At 33.5% G+C, this 22,910-nt stretch overlaps 1 pseudogene; it reads right to left on the bottom strand.

Annotated features, from left to right (window-relative positions):
* Positions 1 to 10,310: 10,310 nt before the first annotated feature.
* Positions 10,311 to 10,768, bottom strand: LOC9311444 (annotated as a pseudogene).
* Positions 10,769 to 22,910: the final 12,142 nt, after the last annotated feature.

The raw sequence follows: 22,910 nt of genomic DNA, 5'->3' as shown, positions 1-22,910 counted from the left end.
TCCTAAAGCATTCTTTTAATTAGTTCTTAAAACAAAACTAATTGACTTATTTAAAATATGTTTTGACAAACATAACATCGCTGGCATATATGTACATTAAATGTCGTCATAACGGCAACATAATGGCAAGACAAATTTCATAATACATAAATCTCGGCAACGAGAGTTTTGGGTCGTTTGTGCTACGATCATCTCATATGTCATAATGTTATAAAATATTGAATTGCAATTATGAGCACATTCTCCCGCCAATAAAATTACATACAGTACACAGAAAAAACATGTTCGAGATTTCCACATGTTTCAGTCGTGAAAAAAGGACAATAGATAAATTGTTAAATCCTCTATATAAACCTACTTTTAACAATCCCATTCTCATAACAAAAACACATCCGAATCTGATCTTACACTCATCGAACTCAATCGAAAGTTCGAAACGCAACGTTTTCAAAGAGACGTCCAACTAAAATGATGAAGAAGATCTTTGTTCAAATCAGTGTAGCTTGTCTAGTGTTGGCGTTGATGATTGCGATGGTCTCGGCTCAGGGACACGATGATCACGAGGGTCACGCTGATCACGATGGTCACGACCATGCACCGGCTAAATCACCAAACGCCGCTGTCATTGTTGCTGCTGATATGTTCACCGGCTTGGCCGCAGTCACCGTGGCTCTTGTGGCTGGCTACATCTACTGATGAGTTCATCATATATAAGTATTTTGTGAATTGTGATTCTTTTTCTTTTCATCTTCTTTGATATATTGTTGCCAAAGTCGTTTCTCTCTTAAGTTTTTCAATTTTTCTTTTGTGTGTTCATCAGAATGCTATGTAAACAAATTTCGTGTGATGTGTTTGTTTATGTTCGTACTAAAACCAAAATAATAATGTTGGAACGTTAATTATAAAAACCTCTTTATTACCCAATCAATCAATGTACAAGAACGTACATTTTAACTAGGGCTTACTATAGAGATCCTAAACTCTCCTATCTAGCCAAAAACTCTCACTCACAAAATGGTCTAAGACCCGTTTTTAAATCTCTCTTCTCTTCTACTATACCCCTCCCTATACAATATGTTATCTCCTCTAACTACTATTCTTCCTATCCAAGTATAGCTACTGGCCCATCATAATTAAGCTTTTAGCATCTTCTCTTCTTGCCAATTGATGACCTTTGACCCACAATTTGGCAAGTTCAGTCATCATGACACCTAAACGTACGGTTTGGCATACCTCGGTCATCTTGGCCCTCGAAACCTTGTGTTGGCATACCTCGATCATCACAATCTTTAAAACATGGTTCAATATACCTCGGTCATCATGACCTCCAAACCCACACTTAACACATTACAATTATCATGACCATCGATCTGTACCCACACTCATCACGTTCACTAACCTAGCTTAGCTATGATCAAGCAGTGCATTGCTAACAACTTTATTCAGCACTTACAATCTATTACTTAAAACCAATTTTCGTGGTTTAATCCTTCATTTATTAGTATTATATTCAAGACATTCCATAAATGATCAATTCATAATAATACAAAATCAACAGAATGACTTCAACTTCTCGGCTTGTTGTCAAAATAAAATCGGTACAATCTATTATTATTGCAATGGATGTGACAAACATTACCATAAAGAGTGTGTTGAGTCTCACCCTGTCTTTATATCCCCTTATCACCCCAAATATACTCTCCAGCTTCTCCAATATTTTGGTAAAAGGGAATGCCATTCTTGTGGCAAGAAAACTAACTATTTAGTTTACTATTCTTCTATTTGTGATCTTATTTTACATACTGTTTGTGCAAATAAACGGGAATTCCCCACTATAAATAATAAAAAAACACATCAGCATACACTCCACTATTTCCCTAGAAAAGCCTCACTTACATGCGATGTTTGTGGAATGGATGATAACAAAATTTGCTTCTATATATGTCATCAATGCAATTTTGTTGTCCATATAACTTGTGTCGGCTTACCACGCGTCATACAAATATCTCGTCACATTCACCGTCTCTTTTTTACTTCTTCTATTTCTCTTAGAATATGGTCATGCGGAGTTTGTCGTCAAAAGATTGATGGTAACTATGGGGAATACTCTTGCTTAAAAGGTTGTTCTTATGCAGTGCATTCTAAATGTGCGACGAAACATGATGTATGGGATGGGAAGGAATTGGAAAACCAACCCGAAAATGTATACGATAGTTTAAAATCGTATGTGGAGATAGGTGATGGGATTATAAGACATTTTAGTCATACACATCATAGCATGATTTTTGATGAAGATATCGGCAAAGCATATTTTGAAAAAAAGCATTGTGAGGCGTGCTCACTTCCTCTTGATGATGGTAGTATCTATAAATGTACGCAATGTGATTTTGTTCTCCATGAAACATGTGCACATCTTCCCCGCATAAAACAAAATATGGTGCATGCCCACCACTTTATTCTACAATGGGGTGAACATGTTTTCTTTTGTAAATCTTGTCATCGTTACTCGAACGGTTTCAGATATAACTGTTACGAAAAGTGTAGAATCAGTTTGGACATAAGGTGTGCTTCTCTATCTGAACCGGTCTATCATCAATCTCATCCACATCCTTTTTTCCTACTATATACTAGGAGAGCTAAGGAACCTTGTTCGATATGTGGAAAATTATCTTATCTACTTTTAAATTGTGTAGAATGTGTCTTTACTTTGTGCTTTTGGTGTGCCACTCTACCGTACAAGGTTAAGCACGAGGATGATGAACATTTTCTCACCCTATCTTATGCAAAAGATGCAATCTGCCCCTACTGGTGTGAAGTTTGTGAGGAAATGTTGGATCCAGAGAAAGGATATTATACATGCGGTAAATATGGTACCACGGTTCATATTCAATGTATAATAGGTAATGATCCATATATGAAGCCAGGACAAACATTCGTAGGCTATGCAGAGAAGATTGATATTATTCCAAACAATCGTCTCATTCGTCCCATTTGCACTCACTGCCAAAGACATTGTCAATACAAAATAATATTCAGAAAATATGGAAAGATATATTGTTCATACTCAGAAATTCTCGAACCACCTATGAGAAGGTGTATAAATATGATAATTTTGAATTACTTGTGATAGTACTTTTTTGATGTAATGCTTACTAATTAAAAGTTGGTGATTCTCTCATTGCAGGTTATTAAGGGCGGAATCACATGCAGATAAATATGGCGACTGAAAATACTAAGAAGATGGAGTTCCATTCTTGTGGATTACAGTTCAAAGACTAGCAATTCGATAGCTTGCAATTATGCTAAGATCAGATCTTTATGATATATATTAAACACATTTAGTATGTAAATGAATATATAGATTAATAAAAATGGAAAACCACTATATATGATATGTTCATTGTGTTAAAATGTTAAATATTTGATTAAGTTTATATGGTTGACAACATAACAAGTTTCAGAAACTTTTAAAGTGTTTACCATGTGAAAATTTGAAATGTTATTTCTTTCACATCAATCCCCTAAATCGTAAAATTTAAACCCTAATCCTAATATCCTAAAGTCGAAACTAAAAAACATTTAATTGCAAAATCTATACTCTAATCTTAATAATTAAACCAAGTAGACGTTTGATTCTCGTCGAAGCTTACCACTTTCTAACGTCAGTCTCTTTCTTTTCTCTTTCGTCTTTTTACACATGCCTAGCTCTCTCTCTTCAATCTTCAGGACATTTCTTCTGCAAAAATATGAAAGTGTTAGTTTTTAGTTGAAAAAATAAAATATTATATGAGCATATTAAATCTCAAAAAGGTAAGCTTTTTCTTCTTTTAAATTTTCGCCATACTTTTTTTTGTTATTTTTTCCGAAATTGTTAGAATCATTTTGTATAATATTAATAACCTAAAAATTCTTAAAACTTACAAACCAATCCTTGTTTTCAAAACTAAATATATATTTGTTAAATTTGACAGAGTTAACCAACTGACTTCCCGTCATTGCCCACCATGAACTATGAGTCGCTTTCAAATCTTCAAAATCTAATTAATATTTTGATTTATTTTGACGTTTTTTTATTTGAATATTTTGCAAGAAAAAGTATTTAGCTAATTGATGATGGATTATCTCTTCTGAAAGAGTCAAAACTATTACTTCCTGTTAAACTAATGTGAAAGTCAGAATGAAATATAATCGAGAATCGCTTTCTTGATAAGCCGGCGCTAAAGAAAAAACAAAAAAAAATCATATATATGAAATATCTGTTTAATAAATAATTCTTTTTAACATATCTTACATTCTCTGGTTTTCTAAGTGTCTCTATATAAACAAATCACTTTCAACAATCTAATTTCTACAACAAAACAAAGCACATCAAAATTTTTTTTTTTTTTTGTTAAGAGAAGCACATCAAAATCTTCTCTCAAAATGATGAAGATGTTTGTTCAGATGACGGGGGCTTGTCTGGTGCTGGCATTGGTGATTCCAGTGGTCTCCGCCCAATATGACTACGACAATACAGCGAAACCAAGTTCTGCTGTCACCGTTGCCACGGATATCTTCACCGGCTTGGCCATAGCCACCGTTGCTCTGATAGCTGGTTTCATCTACTGAAATTTCGTAAATTTCTAATTGTGTTTTAAGAGCTTAAAATGATTTTCTTGGTGAAAATACTGTAAGATTGACACAAATTTGTAATCTAATGGTTTGTGTTAATATTGCCGTGTAATTATTTAATATCCAAGTTCAATCCTGTATATCGTATGATGATGACCAATAAACTAAAAGATATAAACCATTAGATTCTATTATTTAGGGGATTCATTATCGGAGAAGAGATTTACGTTAACTCATTTGTTGTCAATTTGGTATACAATTAAAATTTCCCAATAAACCTAAGCAAATGTCCGATTAAAACATGCCAACATGGAACCTAAATCTCTCAACTAATGTACATAAATGCCTAAAACCAAATCATACAATATTTAATTTATTTAAGCAATCGAGATCCCCTTGTAAGATAAATAAACAGAGAACTACAAAACAACAACACAAGAATAACCAATGAAACCAACTTTAATAAATAATCTTATTCATGGAAGTTTGAAACCACAGCAAAACTCTCCTGGTTTCATTTCAAAAATCCCTAATCAAGCCACCTAACCGATTGAAAAATAAAACTCGGTCATTCATTCGAGCATTTCAGGTCAAGTTGCCATTTTCCGCTCATGGAAATGTTCTATCATTCGACGCTAAACAACTTAATTTCTTCTTTAACTAAATCTAGGATAATTCCTGTCTAAAAATTTGTATATAAATCCGCAGAACAGTGCCCGTGGTAGCAGTACCACGGTGGTACGGGCTTTAACCTAGTAGTACAAAATAATTTGGCTCCACGTTCTTCTTTGAAATAATTTGAATGGGTACCTTGCATATTAATAGAAATTTGAAAACTACACCATAATTTTAAAATATTTGAAACATACCTTATTTGTTTCCTAAAATGACATTTTTGCCCTTAATCACTAATTAAAAAATCAGAAAATAAAAATAAAATAAATTGATTAATTTGTTTTATAAACTATAAATATTAAACTTGTTCATATTTAGAAAAAAAAAACAAATACTCAAAATATTTTAGAGAAAATTTGTTTACGACCTTGTTCGTATTTTTTTTGTTATAGATATTTTGTTTTTAATTATTTAAGATAATGATTAGTATTTTCTTAATTTGTTTTAAATTAAGAAGATAAGTATATATTAAATATATTTATAAGGTACAAAAAAACTAAATTGAAATAAATTTATAAATTTTAAATATATAATAAAATATTATCTAGATTTATGGTTATTTAAATACAATATATTTCATTCATAGTAATTAAAAATATAATTATATAACTTAAATTAAATCGTTTGAATTATTAAATTATTATTTGAAAATTATAGACAAATAATAATTATCTAATTTTTTTATAAAAAAATCAGTAGTTCAAAAAGTCCACAATGAAAAATATCAATGAACCAAAATATAAATCGACTGTCTTAATATAAGTCGATAGAAAAAAAAATTAAGTCGATTAAAATAATATATAAGTCGACGGTTCAAAAAGTCTACTTTATTACTAAATCAACGGAAAATATAATAAATCTTCGAATAATAAATAAGTCTACGAAAAAATTTATAAAATCAACAATAATAATAAATAAGTCAACAGTTTAAAAAATCGTCTATGTAAAAAACCAATCAACAAAAATATAAGTCGAGTGTTTTAAAAGAAATCGATAAAAAATAAATTTAGTCGACGAAAATAAAATATAAGTCGTCAGTTGAAAAAATCGACCTTATTAATAAGTCAACGTAAAATGAAATAAGTCTATCATGAATAAGAAAGTCGACATAAAAAAGTTATTAATCGACGAACAAAAATATTAAGTCAATAGTTAAAAAAAATCGACTATGTTATTAAATCAACGAGCCAAAACATAAGTCGACTGTTTTAAAAAAAATCGAAGAGGCAAAAAATTAAGTCAACAAAAGTAAAAAATAAGTCGTTAGTTAAAAAAAGTCGATTTTATTAATCAATCAGCATAAAATGAAATAAGTCTACAGAAAAATATGGAGAATAAAATTTTATAAATTATATAATTTTAAATTATTTCTGTTTTTAATAAATTATGATTATAAATAATATTATCAACAATAATTTTTTTTATTTTTATTTATTCAAAATTTTAGATTAAGATTAAACTTTAAAGTAACCATTGTAAATAATTTTTTAAATATTTTTCCATAATTTTTTAATAAAATTAACTACCTTTTTAATAAAAATTTTAAAATATATCGTTAAAAATTAGTTTTAGATTTCATTTTATAATTTAAAATTAATATTTAAATAATATTTAAACTATTGTAAAGGGTATTATTGTCAATTTTTAACAAGAAAAGAGTAGTTTTCAAATTACTATAAAATTAGGTGAAATTTTAAAATTTCTTATTATATTTAGTATATTTATAAAAATCTTCTTCTTTTCCCAAAGGCCAAATCATTCTTTATTTAGTTCTTGAAAACAAAACTAATTGACTTATTTGAAATATTTTTTGACAAACATAACGGCACTGACGTATCTGTACATTGTATGCCGTCATAATGGCAAGGCAAATTTCATAATACCTAAACTTTGGCAACCTGAGTTTTGGGTCGTTTGTATTACGATATGATGTTACAATACAGTATAACCTCTATAAATTAATGCTCGATAAATTAATAAACACGATAAATTAATAAATTTTGCCGGTCCCGAGTCGGGCTTATGTAAAAATTAACTAAATTCGATAAGATAATAAGATAATAATGTTTTTTGAAATCCCTATATAAAAATATGGTCCCAATAATATCATAAATTAATAATCATGTAAATTTAAATATATATATATATATATATATATATATATATATATATATATAGTAGGGGTTATCATAAAAATAGCCAAAATTTACTTTAAGTTTTCAAATTTTAGAATATGCATCATTTTTGTTTTAATAATCGTATAGGTTTTTCAAATACAACTATAGATGTCATTATTTATAAATTTTAATTTCTGTATATCGTTTATATATGTAAACTCTATAATCTTTGTTATTCATTGTAAAAAAAAATTTGTTTTCTCTTCGAAATATCAAATGTTTAAGTCTAAAACTATAAAATTTATAACATCCAAAACATTAATTTTATTTCGATCACATTGTTTTCCTCATTTTTTAAAAAAAAAAATTCAACAATGAAAACAAAACTTTTTATAAATTAATAAATATTAATTTACACTATAAATTAATATTTATTAATTTATAGATAAATTAATATCATTATAAATTAATAAAATATCATGGTCCCAAAATTATTAATTTATAGAGGTTTAACTGTATATTGAATTGCAATTATGACCACATCCACCTCTTAGTCAGCAATCAGAGATACTAGGTCTGGGCGTTTGTGTAATACCCTGGTTTCAGGATTATGGTGGTGCATGCGGTGAGGTTTAAAAGAATTGATTTGGCCACCTATGTCACCAAATTGAACTTATCTTTTCGGTCAACCGTCCTGAGAGAACTCCACAGTTAAGCGTGCTTGGGCTGGAGTAGTTTCAGGATGGGTGACCTTCCGGGAAGTGATTGTCGGAACTGTGTGAGTGAGGACAAAACACAGGGAAATATCATGTGGTGATTTGTAGGGTCGGTAACAAGTCTTTAAAGCCTCTCGGACGTAGCGAACCGACTGTCGGATAGGGGTGGGCCCATGGGCCCGAGAGAGGATATTTTAATTGATTGAGGATTAATGATATTTTAATCTTTTTATTATTGTTGATTCAAAAACCCATCCCGCCAAACCCGTCCGGCCAAAAAACTCATTAATTTTATTAATGTTGATCTTATTTATGATATGATTCTCAATCATTGTCTAAATATTTTAATCGATATAGAACGTTGAACACACATTTTCGTCAATTAGATAATATATGTCCGTTTTTAAAATTTCGAATCACAGTATATGTAGAAAAAAAATTGATTTTTTTTTACTTTATGTATTATATGATGATTCAAAAAAACAAATCAAACAAAGATGATAGGAGAATCATAATTCTAAATCTTAATCAAATCTTCTAAATATCTAAATTATTAAATATGGAATATCGGTGTATGAGTTGGGTTAAATATAACCCGACCCAACAAATTTTGTGAAGGATTTTAAAAAACGGGTCGGATATCCGATTAACCCAGAAGCATTTTTACGCATCCGTCACCAAAGTGTTGCAAAAATACTAGTATAGATATATATAGGCTAGTTACAACTTACAAGAAAGATTTGAGTAATACTAATTACAATTATACCCTAACTATACATAACCTCTACATATATATTTCTAATGATGATATAATAGATAACGAGAAAAAACAAGGAAACTTTTTGTTTGTAGAAAGTCTTGAGGAAAAACACTAATATCTTATTTCTTTTTGCACATTGGCTAATTAACAGAATGTTGTAGCTTTGTTTTATAGAGAATGTGTTTTCTCTGTTACACCAAAGACATTACAATGTAGAATTTATACATAAAGAGGAGGAGAGACTCTAGGTTTAGGTAATTACAGAACCTTCCTAAAACAGAGCAATAACAATATTGAGAATTTAATGAGAATCATGATCGTATCTCTAACACGCTCCCTCAAGATGGAGGGGCTTGTGAAACTTCGATCTTGTTTCTCAGGTCGATGAAACGCGCAGGTGATAATGGTTTTGTTAGAGCATCGGCGAGTTAGTCTTTTGTGTTAACATGAGCAAAGTGAAGAGCACCGGTTTGAACTTGACCACGAACAAAGTGATAATTGATGGCAATGTGTTTTATCCGACAGTAAAACACGGGGTTGGCATAGAGGAATGTGGCGCCTACATTGTCACAGTAGACGATTGGTGGTGCGGGAAGATTGATGCCAAAGTTCTGTCAGAATATTGCATATCCAACTAAGTTCAGAAGCTTTGTTGGCTACAGCCCGATACTTCGCTTCGGTGGATGATCTTGCCACACCTTGCTGAGTTGTGGGCTGCAACTCATTTTCTAGTGGAGCAGTAGGCTCATTGGAATTTGGGTTTTGTTGAGCCGTGGGTTGCGGCTCATTTTCTAAAGGAGCAGTGGGCTCAGAGTTAGATATAGAAGGAGAGGATGAGTGAGGAGAGGAAGAGGACGATACCTGCGGTGATGAGGGCTCTGAAGAAGACAATGGTATTGTCCGATCCAGGTAAAGGTCCAAGTGTAGGGTTCATTCGGAGCAGACGGTGCTGGTGGGATCGATCCCAGAGTTAATAGTGGTGCTGTTGTGATCCGAGTTTCATTGTCATCGATAGCACATTAACGCGTTGACACCTTAGAGAAAGGAAACACATTTTCGTCAAATTGAACATGCCTAGAGACATAGATGCGGCATGTTGGGATATGTAGACAATGGTATGCACTTTTTGTTTTCGAGTATCCCAAGAAAATACACCGTAATACCCAAAATCTTGAATGATGTAAAGCTTTACGTATAATATCCTTACAATTATTTTTTTCTATATTTTTAAAATTGTTAAAAATAGAATTTTGGTTTACACACGATAAGATCTATAATCGAAATATGACACGTGTCGCGATCATATGAGTTACTAACTTTGAAAACCAAGATTTATATAATAAAATATATTTATATTTTTTTTTAGTTTTAGTCATATTATAACTTGAGAAGATAATTTTCTATCCATGTATAAATTTTCTGGTTTTAAAGTGATAAGATAATCTTTTGTTCTTAGATAAATTGTTAAACAATTTTAATTTATCCAAACATACTCTTTATGCATATCAACCGGATTCTTAATATGGCTACCACCCTCTTTCTTCAAATAAATTCCATCTTCTCTTGCTCTCCAATCCCATAGGCCTCCTTGATCCTTAACACCAAAAAGCTTGAATGCTGTAAAGTTCTGATAATGTCTATAGTTAGGTCCTTGCTTCAAAGTACACATAAAACGCGTTGTACCCCATATATTCAAATTAAAATTATTCTCGAAATAATCTCCGGCCGATTGGTATTGTTTTTGGACCTAATACGTCATCTTTGGAATAACATCTAATCCAGAGAAGTTTCTTGAATTTGAGTTCGTTAGAGATCCTGATTCCGGCACCAGATACATGACCAAGTATGCAAAGACTAAAAACAAATAGAAAGACCGAAAAAAAATTCATTTTTTTTTTGGAGTGATATTTAAATCATTTCCTTTGTTATTGACTTCTGTGTTTATATACACATATGTATTACTATTGTTGGCATAGTATGTCAAAATGGCATAATATCTTATAATAATTATATTATAGGTATACATAAATCTAAATTGAATTTTGAAGAAAAGGATAATACTAGAATATTATATGGAAGATCAAATGATAATCAAGTAACCAATTTTCCAGAACCAAAGTCTCAATAATTTATAAATTATATCATACTATCTATGTAACCAAACAAGTATTTGTTTTAAAATCTGATAATTGACAAGTTGTCAAGTAGTAAGTACCATCAATGACAAAGCAGAGAAAGACGAACTAAATTAGGTTTGTACATGTGTTCTTGTAATAACGTGGGTTAAATATGAAATAGTAACCAAGTCCCATCACACATTCAGGGCCGGCCCTGGGCAATTGTCTCGGCCCCCAAAAAATTTCTGAAATCCATTAGCTAAAATTATTTATAGATTAGCCCAATAATAATTTATTTTTCTAATAATTGGCCCAAATTTTTTAAATCCTTTAAACTAACTAGATTTTTTTATAAAAATGCTTTGGCCCACAATTATTCAGGGCCACCCCTGCACACATTGGTCGTTATCAAGTCCCATCCCTATGTGCATGTTCGTTTATCTGTTGTTGGCTATATAAACTAGCGATAGCGACCAAAGTTGTTCGTTTGCATATTGATAGTTCAACTACTAACTGTATCGACTGTTGCCAGCGAGTCAGCGACTAATGATCACAATTTTTATTCACTAGAATTTTCAGCAATCATCAATGATAAGTCGATGCGATTGGTCGAGGAATTCAGCGACAAACAAATGAACAACATAGCGATCAAATACAAGAAAAATTACATTAAATCAATTTAATGAGATCTAATTTAAATTAAATCTAATCTAATTAAATTATATTAAATTTGTCGCTAGTTACATCTATTGAGTTCATCATAACTCGTAATTTCAATTTTAGTGACCTTTGTAAGTTGTGATTCTTTTCTTTTCATTTTGTTTATTGTTGCCAGATTCGTTTCTTTTTTTTTTTACTTTTTCTCATTGTTTTTTTTTTAATAAACCATATTGGCTGAGGTAGAAACGCACTGAAGTGCTTGAGAGTGGACTTTCCCCACCCCCACCCCACCCGAAAGGGCCACCACAATGTTTGTCCCGACTTTGGAATGCTTTCTGACTAATGCCTAGGGGTAACCAGATCGCATGTTACTGAATTACTAGGTAAAACTGTTTGGTCCAAGCTCAGACTTTCCACACTGATGTGTTTTTTGTTTCTAAAGTGGATCGAATTTGGGTTAGTTCCTTTCAATCTTTCTCTAATTCTCAACCGCACTAAACCGTAAACCCTAAACACTAAACCACATCCATTTCTCAATGTTTCTTTTATATGTTTTCAGAATGTTATATAAACAAGAAATGTCTTGTCATGTGCTTGTTAATTACGTTCGTACAGAAAGCAAAATAGTGATGTTGGAACGTTAAATATAAAAATATCTTTGTGACTCAATCAATCAATGTACAAGAACACTATAGGGGTTGTTATAGAGATCTTAAACTCTCCTCTTGCCAAAAACTCTTACTCAGACACGTTTTCCAATCTCTCTTTTCTTCTACTATACAATATGCTATCTCCTCTAACTACTATGCTTCTTATCTAATTAGCTACTGGCCACTTGATGCCTTATCATCTTCACTAGGTACGACAACGTTTTGTTCATGAATCATTTGGGTTATAAGTACTAATATATGTGATGCTTTCACAATTTTTATTAATATATACTATCGATTTTTGTAACTCACTTATTGAAAAGCCTTTTCAGAGTGATAGTGTTGGAAGTGTGTTGCAGCTGTAACTAATGTGTATCAGGTACGATTTAATTATGATAGAACATATATGTCCATATTAGTTTTTTGATAAAATGTGAAATTGATTAAAAATATGAGATCATGTACAAAAGGGTCAATCTCTAAAGCTGTAGCAAGCACTATAAAAACAGAGCTATAGCGTTATAAACAAGGGTAATCAGCCAAATTTAGTGTAGTCTTGACCTGAACCAGAGCTGAAGGAGACCTCGAAGCTTCTTGTTCTCGTGGTAAGTAGCGACATGATACGGGACCGGATCATTTTATCAATCGTGTGGGCAAGCTGTGTGTGTGAGCGGGAAGTCTTGTTGTGTTTCATCTCGTTTCTCTCTCTACATTTATAGTATATCGTGGCTTGAAAAGCTAATAGAAGTAGAATGTAGTTGATACCTTCATACGTAGGAGAGACCAGGCTGTCGAGTGTCTCATTCCAGTCCGGGTCCGGGTCAGAACGCATCAAACCTCCCACAACCTTTATCTAGATTGTGAATGAGAATGGGCAGGCAAAGAACAGGTGGTCTCTTGAATCTTCTGGCTCATTACAAAATAAACAGCTCTGGAAACAACCCTATTGCCTCGTCCGTGTTTCCGTTAAGAGGCTATCCTTTATAGCCAGCCAGAAATGAAGGCAAGGCGAGGGACAGCTTGCGGAAACCAGAGTACCTTACCCCACTCTTTGGTGTTGCTGCGGATAGGAAGTAGGTCCCAAGTTAAAGCGGTAGAGAAAGAGGGGTTATACTCATCAGTAGAATGACGCCAAAAGGATCATATCCCGGTACAGCCACATCAATGATTTGGTCTTTAATCCCATTTAGATGTTTCATTACGACACCGCCTTAGTTTCTAAGCCAAACATGAAACCACATCTGATACTTTTGAATATATATACACTCCTAGATTATATATACCATTTTCACCAGCAACATCAATTAAACGACCCATTAGAAGCCAATAATCTAATCAGAAGTATGTATTCTGGCTATTACCAACATCACCGTCAATAAATCAAGCAGCTAGAGAACACAGCTTTAAAAGTTTTCTCCATTGCCAAGATCCCAATGTAGAGCTTTTAACATCCAAGAATGTACCTTGTCAGATCAAGTAGTGGTTATCCCAAACCACCCACAATGAACCCAACCAGACAGAATCTTCCAAATTAGACTGAGACTGAAAACCCGAGATACCTCATGCATCTGTCTGTTTCCTAGTCCACCCTCTATCTTAGGTAGGGATGTCAAATGGATTGTCCAGGTCTAAATAGACCTGTCCAAATAGGACCATGACCAAATAGAACCATGATGGTGTAAGCTTAAATAAGACCGTGTCCAATTAAGACCAAATCCAAATAGGACCATAACCAATTGGGCAGTCTATGGGGTCCAAATTATATGATTTCCTATTTCCCGCCAAAACCGCAAAACATATTTTTTGCCAAAATTGAAGAATTGCATTTTTCCGCTAAATCGTAAAATCACATTTTACCTCCACAACTGTAAAAACATTTTTTGGAGTGAAAATGTTAGTGTAAACCTTAATTTTTTTTAAACATGAGGAAATTTTTTTACCCAAATTAGTAACCCTAATTTTTAAGGCTTAATGGACAGTCCATGTCCAGATGAGTTCGCCCCATTTGTTTGAGCACTAAATGGATTTGTAGCGCATATTGACCGCTTTAATTTTGGGCATGATAAAGACTGGACCATTACAATTTGGACGGTCTACCCCATAGTCATCATGCTCAATTGACATCCCTAATCTTAAGGACACAAATATCCTCCCACGCGACTTTAGACTTGTTATAAACATTCAGGGAACCACTCGCGGACCACATACTTTTGATTTCTCCTAAACACCTTTTCGGTAAACAAAAGACTGAGCTCCAAAGATTGGTAATGCTTGCAATGACTGAATTAATTTGTTGGAGCCGACCCGCATAGGAGAAGTGACGACGGGTCCAGCTTGCCAATCTGTTTCTGACCTTTTCTATTAATAGCTCATGATTAAGTCTTGACAACGCTTTGGTAGTGAGAGGCAGTTCTAGATGACAACAACCACGCAGTGATATCAAGCTCTGCCGTCACTATTGCCGCCGAAATCTTCACCGAGTTGGTCATAGCCGCCATGGCTCTGGTGCCTGGTTTCATCTACCTTTGGGTCATTGTTGTTTTCTAATGACATTTGTGACTATTATTCTCATTGGTCTGTTTTTCACTTTTTATTGTTTTGTGTCTGTTATAAGAGATTAAAATGATTATTTTGGTGAATGATTATTTTGGCTTTTTGGGGGTTTTCTTATAGGAATAGAGATTTACGTCAACTCGTTTGTGGTCAATTTGATATCCAATTAAAATTCTATTAATTAATGGGACTAACCTAAAACAAATATCAGATCAAACACTTGGAATAATCTCTTAACTAATATACCAAAAACCAAATCAAACAAATTAAATTTATCATAGTAATCAAACCAAATCGAGCTTCAAGAAAACATCATGTAACCGACGAACAAAACTTTTGATAACGATTTACCGACAAAATATGGTCGTCGGTTGTAGAGCGTCGGTAATAGATATTCCGTCGGTATTTTGTCGGGGAGCTCGACGGAGTTACTGACGACTATATTCCCGACAAACTTTCAAAGAATCAATACCGTCAGTAATACAGTTGTCAGTAATCCGTTTGGTTTAACACCGAAGGTTAACCGAGACATGGCTGATGGTTGTTACCGACGACAAACCGGCGAGTTACCGATGCATTTATGTGCCGTTATTACTGAGGGATTACCGACGAAGATGTCATCTCATTGGCCCGGCCGTTCGCTCGGATTGATATAACCTCTTCAACCTGTCCGCTAACGGTGAATACCACATCCGTTTATATGGAACATGAACTCTACCACTCGTTTCTTGATATCACGGTTTACGACAGAATCGACATCTTTTGCGGTTTTCATCTTGTCTCCAATAGATCATACAATTATCGATGCACACATCTATCACCTGATACTATAAACCAAGAGCAGCTACCAGTTTCTGTATCTCGTAGTATGAAGCTGGTGAAAGATTATCCTCAGGTAAAATATCTTTTACGAAATCTGCTATCGCATCTACACATTCGTCGGCCAAATTGTAGTCAATCTTTATGGTCATCAATCTACTTGCAGATGATAAAGGGGAATGACAATCTCTACAACCTCTATATAGCGGCTGCTTAGCTGCATCTAACATACCAAAAAACCTTTGAGCTTCTAAATTTGGTTCCTCTACCGTATCTCTATCTTCACCCATTGACTGCATATTTTCCCTATACACATCATTCACCATGTTAACAGTCCCTACGCCAAAATCTACTTCCGTTCTATGTTCTTCTAGGCTATCTGCAACATATGGTTCGCTAGTACTAGCATAATCCGGTCTTTCTCCATGGAGAAACCAAAACTTGTAACCCTCCATAAATCCATTGCAATATAATACAAGTGATTCCAAAGTAAATCAATCCTATTATTGTGGGAATTCCGGCAAGAACATGTTAACTTACGGGTTTTTTGGCTTCAGGTTGCTGACAAGCTAATTTCATGAACTCCCCTACACCTCATGCATATTCGTCCTTCAATAAAGTCGACTCGGGATCGTACATTGGTTCGTCCATCCACGATTGAAAATAAGAAGAAGACATTTTTTTGCATTTCTATATTTTCTTAGAATGAATATAGTAGTGAGAATGATTGTTGTTGAGAGAGAGTGTATTGATGTATATTTATAGGCAAATTGGTTCTGTCGGTAATTTCAAAAATTGGTTCTGTCGGTAATCCGTCGGTAATTTCATAAATTTAAACGGCTACATTAAGGGTAATATGAAATGATGGATAACTGATGGATTATTGATGGAGACCCGAACGGTTACAATTCCGTTGGTATTCCATCGGTAATTTTGGAATATTCCCGACGAACTCTTAACCGTCGGTAATTACCGATGGATTCCTAACGAAACAAATTAATCCATCGCTATTCCGTCGGTAAATTTGGAAAACTCCCGACAAACTCATATCCGTCGTTAATTACCGACGGATTCCCGATGAAAATAATTATGTCGTTATTCTGTCTGTTTTCTATCAGTAAAAACCGACGGATATGAGTTCGTTAATAAATCTGTTGGTTTTGCCAGTATTTTCTTGTAGTGATCAAGTAAGTGATGAATATATAAATTATCAGAATTAGCATGGTCAGACACACTCAGACACGACGATTGATACTCAAATATGAGTTGAGGCAGAACTGGTTAGAGGCATTTGTTTAGTGATTAACAAACTAATTAAGCTAATAAATCAAGGCCGCAAACAAGGACTTGGACTTATTAGCACAGAATTTTTGTAAGCAAAGTTATTTTTTTCTTTAATTAGAACTTCCATTCCTTATTATTAGTAAATCCTTCTAAACCAACCATATATGTTTTTAATTGTAAAAAAACTAAAACATACAGTTTGAATTCAGTGCAATCTCAGCTCCTGGTACAATCTATAAGATTCAGAATATTTGGAAGTTATTAATATTCTGTTTAATTAATAATCACTCACGTTATAGCTAGACCTTCCAATGAGTGGTTATTAATTGACTTTTATTTTTTATTTTTTTGGCAGCTATTACGTTTTCTTAGATACTGTATTGATGATTGATTTCATAATTTTCTTCATGCATGAAAAACCTGTCGATTTCCAGTCATGCGTTTGACGTAAGTCATCATCCATTTTGATATTAAAAACTAAGGTGGTTTTATCGTACTCACATGGGATGCATGTAATTGTTCTATATTGATTTTTTTTTTTTTTTTTGTTTACATCTTTTGATCCACTATTGATTTTTTCTCTTAAACAAAACATACATGAATTCTTATGGTGACATGCAAAACACTAATACAAACCATAACTTATAAATCTTGGCCAATTGGATTTTTTTCTTTGTTGCCGCTTAATCTAATTAAATATATTTAATATCTGATAACATAAAAAAATAAATTCATTAACAATTGTTTGTTGGATACGAACTAAATTATGAACTAACAACTTGAATATAGTATCATATCCGAAAGTATACTTGAAAATACAAGTCGGTTAAGTCATGTTACATATACGAATAATTCAAGACTCAAATAGCTAAGATTGTCAACTGAATTATCATCATATCTCATAAGTATAATAATTAGTTCCTTATGGGTTTGAATGAGGGATATGAACAAACCAGACGCCATATTCTTATGTTGAAGCCTATTCCTGAAGAAGCTTTTAATATTGTCAGTCAAGATGAGAGGTAGAAGAACATAAGATCATCTACTAGAATTGATTCTGTTGCTTTTCAGGCTACTGCACCTATGGTGGATAATGCAGACTATGGGTATATTGCAGCTTATAACACAGGGAGACCAATACAAAAACCGATCTGCAGTAACTGTGGGAAGATGGGTCATACGGTTCAAAAATGTTTCAAAATACATGGGTATCCACCAGGCTATAAGACTAATGCATCTTACAGGAATAATGGTCAACTACAAATTCAACCAAGGATGCAAACAACACAGTTTCAGCCTAGAATGCCACAACAACCTATGCAACCTATGGTAGCTCAAATGCAGCTGACTTCTCCAATGCAGTTGGTTCCTTATGCTAATACAATTCAGAATGCAAATGCTTATGCAAATTCCCATGCAAATAACTACTCAGTACCTGGTTCTTCTTTGCCTGGTCAACCTCAAGTTACTACTGGTGGTAACAATGTTAATCTTCAAGATCTTACTGCAGACCAAATTCAGAGTTTAGTATCTCAATTCAATTCGTCTGTCAAGATTCAAGAGACTGAAGTTCCTTCTCCTAGTATGTCTAGTCCTATGGCTACTATTACTGAACATGGATTATTGGCTCATACTTCTACATCTGGTACTTTTCTTTTTCCCTCTACTAGCCTTAAATATGAAAACGATAATCTCACATTTCAGAATCATACTCTTTCTTCTCTTGAAAATTTTTTAGCACTTGATGCTTGGATAATAGATAGTGGGGCTTCTAGTCATGTTTGTTCAGATTTAGCAATGTTTAGAGAATTAATACATGTGTCTGGTGTTACTGTAACTTTACCAAATGGTACTAGGGTCTCTATCACACACACAGGTACCATATGCATCACTTCATCAATTATCTTGCATAATGTTTTACATGTCCCTGATTTCAAATTTAATCTGATAAGTGTGAGTTGTTTAGTTAGAACTTTGTCGTGCTCTGCTCATTTCTTTCCTACTTGTTGCTTTATTCAGGAACTTTCTCAGGACTTGATGATTGCGAGGGGTAAACTATATAACAACCTATACTTTCTTGAAACAGAGAACAAATCACTCTCTACATCAACACCTGCAGCTTGTTTTTTTTGCTGGTTCTGTTCTGACTGATGGTTTTCTTTGGCATAAAAGGCTTGGACATCCGTCTTCAAATGCTTTACAGAAACTAGTTAGTGTCATTCCTTCTTTAAAATCATTACAGAATCATGAATTTCATTGTTCTATCTGTCCTTTAGCAAAGCAAAAACGATTAGCATATGTTTCACATAATAATCTTGCAAGTAAAGCTTTTGATTTAGTCCATCTTGATGTCTGGGGTCCTTTTAGTATTGAGTCTGTAGAAGGTTTTCGATATTTTTTAACACTTGTTGATGATTGTACAAGAACTACTTGGGTCAATATGATGAGAAATAAAGGAGAATTTTCTGTTGTTTTCCATGTCTTTATCAAATTCATTGCTACTCAATATAAAACAAAAATAAAAGCTATTAGATCAGATAATGCACCTGAACTTGCCTTTACAGATCTCATTAAAGAACATGGTATGATGCATTATTTTTCATGTGCATATACACCTCAACAAAATTCAGTTGTAGAACGTAAACATCGGCACTTGTTAAATGTTGCTAGAGCTCTTTTGTTTCAGTCAAATATTCCTTTACAATATTGGAGTGATTGTGTTTTAACTGCAGCTCATTTGATAAATAGATGGCCATCTCCAATATTGAACAATAAATCACCATATGAATTACTTCTTAATCGTTTACCTGATTACACTTTGTTAAGAAGCTTTGGCAGCCTATGCTATGTTTCAACATTTGTTCAGGATAGAAATAAATTTTCACCTAGAGCTAAGCCATGTGTGTTTTTAGGTTATCCATCTGGTTTTAAAGGCTATAAGGTTCTTGATCTTGAATCACATTCTGTTTCCATTTCTCGTAATGTTATGTTTCATGAGACTAAGTTTCCATTTAAAACTAGTGAATTGCCCTCTAAATCTGTAGATATGTTTCCTAATTCAATTTTGCCATTGCCTGTTCCTCTGCATTTTGTTGATTCACCATCTCTTCATACTAATGATATTGCATATGAAAATTTAGAACATGATTCATCTGCATCATTCTCACCACCTAGTACCATTCATGTTACACAAAATGCAGAGACACATGATACAGGTATTGAGTCTGTTCCTATTGCTAGACCTAAACGAAACACTAGAGCACCTACTTATTTGTCTGAGTATCACTGCTCTCTTGTTCCCTTTTCCTCTTCTTTACCACCAACAGTTGAAATTTCTAAGCCAACCCCAGATATTCATTCTACTTCATCATCTTCTACTTCATCTTCTTCTACTTTACCACATACACATAAAACACCCTATCCTATTTCTTCTGTTGTCTCATATACAAAACTAAATAATCCTTTTCAATCCTATATCTTTTCCTATAATACTGAAACTGAGCCAAAGACATTTCGTCAAGCTATGAAATCTGAAAAATGGACTAAGGCTGCTAATGAGGAGCTTCATGCTCTTGAATCTAACAACACTTGGGTTGTGGAGACTTTACCTGAAGGAAAGAATGTGGTAGGATGTAAATGGGTATTTACCATTAAATACAACCCTGATGGTACAGTAGAAAGATATAAAGCAAGGCTTGTTGCTCAGGGGTTTACTCAACAGGAAGGTATTGACTATCTAGATACTTTCTCACCTGTTGCAAAACTAACCAGTGTGAAATTGATGCTTGGTTTAGCCTCTACAAAAGGTTGGAGTTTAACGCAAATGGATGTCTCCAATGCATTCTTACATGGAGAACTTGATGAGGAAATCTTTATGAGTCTACCTCAAGGCTATACACCAAAGGAGAATGTTAACTTGCCACCTAATCCGGTATGTCGACTCATAAAATCGCTTTATGGTCTTAAACAGGCTTCTAGACAGTGGTATAAGCGATTATCCTCTGTATTATTGGGGGTGAACTATATTCAATCTCCTGCAGACAACACATTATTTGTCAGAGTGAAGTCTACATCATTCATTGCTATTCTAGTCTATGTTGATGATTTGATGATAGCTAGCAATGATGATATAGCACTAGAGGACTTGAAAGCTTTGCTGCGATCTGAGTTTAAGATTAAAGATCTAGGACCGGCTAGATTCTTTCTTGGCTTGGAAATAGCGAGATCATCTGCAGGAATCTCTGTTTGTCAGAGGAAATATGCACAGAACTTGTTGGAAGATGCTGGTTTATTGGCTTGTAAGCCGAGTACTGTTCCAATGGATCCAACAGTTCATCTTACTAAGGAGATGGGTACTCCTATTCCTAACCCATCATCATACAGAGAGTTGATAGGAAGATTGCTGTATTTGACGATTACACGCCCGGATATAACTTTTGCAGTACATCATTTGAGTCAATTTCTCTCTGCTCCTACTGATATTCACCTACAAGCAGCTCATAAAGTGCTAAGATACATTAAAGATAATCCAGGACTTGGTTTGATGTATCCTGCCAATACAGAAATATGCATAAATGGGTTTGCTGATGCTGACTGGGGTACTTGCAAGGATTCAAGACGTTCTGTCATAGGTTATTGTATATATCTTGGTACCTCTCTGATTTCTTGGAAGTCTAAGAAACAGGCAGTTGTCAGTAGAAGCAATACAGAGTCTGAATATAGGAGTTTAGCACAAGCAATATGTGAAATCATCTGGCTCCAGCAACTGCTAAAGGATCTACATATCACTGTGAGCTGTCCAGCTAAACTCTTCTGTGATAATAAATCAGCTCTATACTTGTCTCAGAATCCAGTCTTCCACGAGCGGACTAAACATATAGAAATCGATTGTCACACAGTCCATGATCAGATTAAGGCTGGCAATCTCAAGACTTTACATGTTCCTACAGAGAATCAACATGCTGACATACTTACCAAACCATTACATCCAGGTCCTTTTCATCATCTACTCAAGCGGATGTCGTTATCAAGTCTGTATCTTCCTGATAGTTTGAAGCTTCAGACTTGAGGGGGGGGGTGTATTATGATATATGGTTTGATGATTTGAGCTGGTTTATAGCTGGTTCAATGTCTGGTTAACTTCGGTTAACAATCTTAATTTCTGTATATATAAGCTTAAGAACACATTGTTTTAGTTTTTAACGCTTGTAACAAACTCTTAAAGAGATTAATAAAGTTTGTTATCTTCTTCTTCAATCTTTCGTGATTGCTCCGATACACCGGAGCTTAATACGGATGATTCCTGTTATTTGATAAAATAATATGCTATCGATGTTCATATCTCTTGTAGTGTTAGGAAATTATAAGTATGGCTGAATACATTTTAAAAAAAATATTAGTTATCGGATAATTCATATATATGTACTTAGGGATAGGTTGACTGGCCAAAACAATCAGGTTAAACTAGCCGAACTTAGGGATATATGGCAGATCAATATTTTATACTTTTAGTTTCAATGATCACTAGTTTATCAATATCTGTTAGAATTTTTTAAACCAACTCAAACGAATAATCCCTAGAAATTTCAGATGCGGTCAAGAAAGAATATGATTGATTAAGCCATGCCGAAATGAACATGCATACCCATGGATTTCCACTACAATATACAGACAAGGCTTATAGAACAAAGAGAACCATACGTATAATCGATGGTTAGAGCAAAAAAATCAGTATATTAAAACGATAACCCATGAAAATGTGAGTTAAAAGAAACATAGGTATAATCGTTGGTTAGAGAAAGAATCAGCATTAGTTAAAACGATAAGCCATGAAAATATGAGTTAAGAGTATGTTTAATCTTATGTCTTCCTTAGCAATCATCAAATTGTTCTTCAAAATATGAGAAAAAAAACAAACTAAAGATGCATCCAAATATTTTTAAAATGTA

This window comes from Arabidopsis lyrata, assembly GCF_000004255.2.
Source record: "Arabidopsis lyrata subsp. lyrata unplaced genomic scaffold ARALYscaffold_5, whole genome shotgun sequence".
Classification (NCBI taxonomy): domain Eukaryota; kingdom Viridiplantae; phylum Streptophyta; class Magnoliopsida; order Brassicales; family Brassicaceae; genus Arabidopsis; species Arabidopsis lyrata.
The sequence above is the reverse complement of the archived record's forward strand: the minus strand, read 5'-3'. Positions and strand labels throughout refer to the sequence as shown.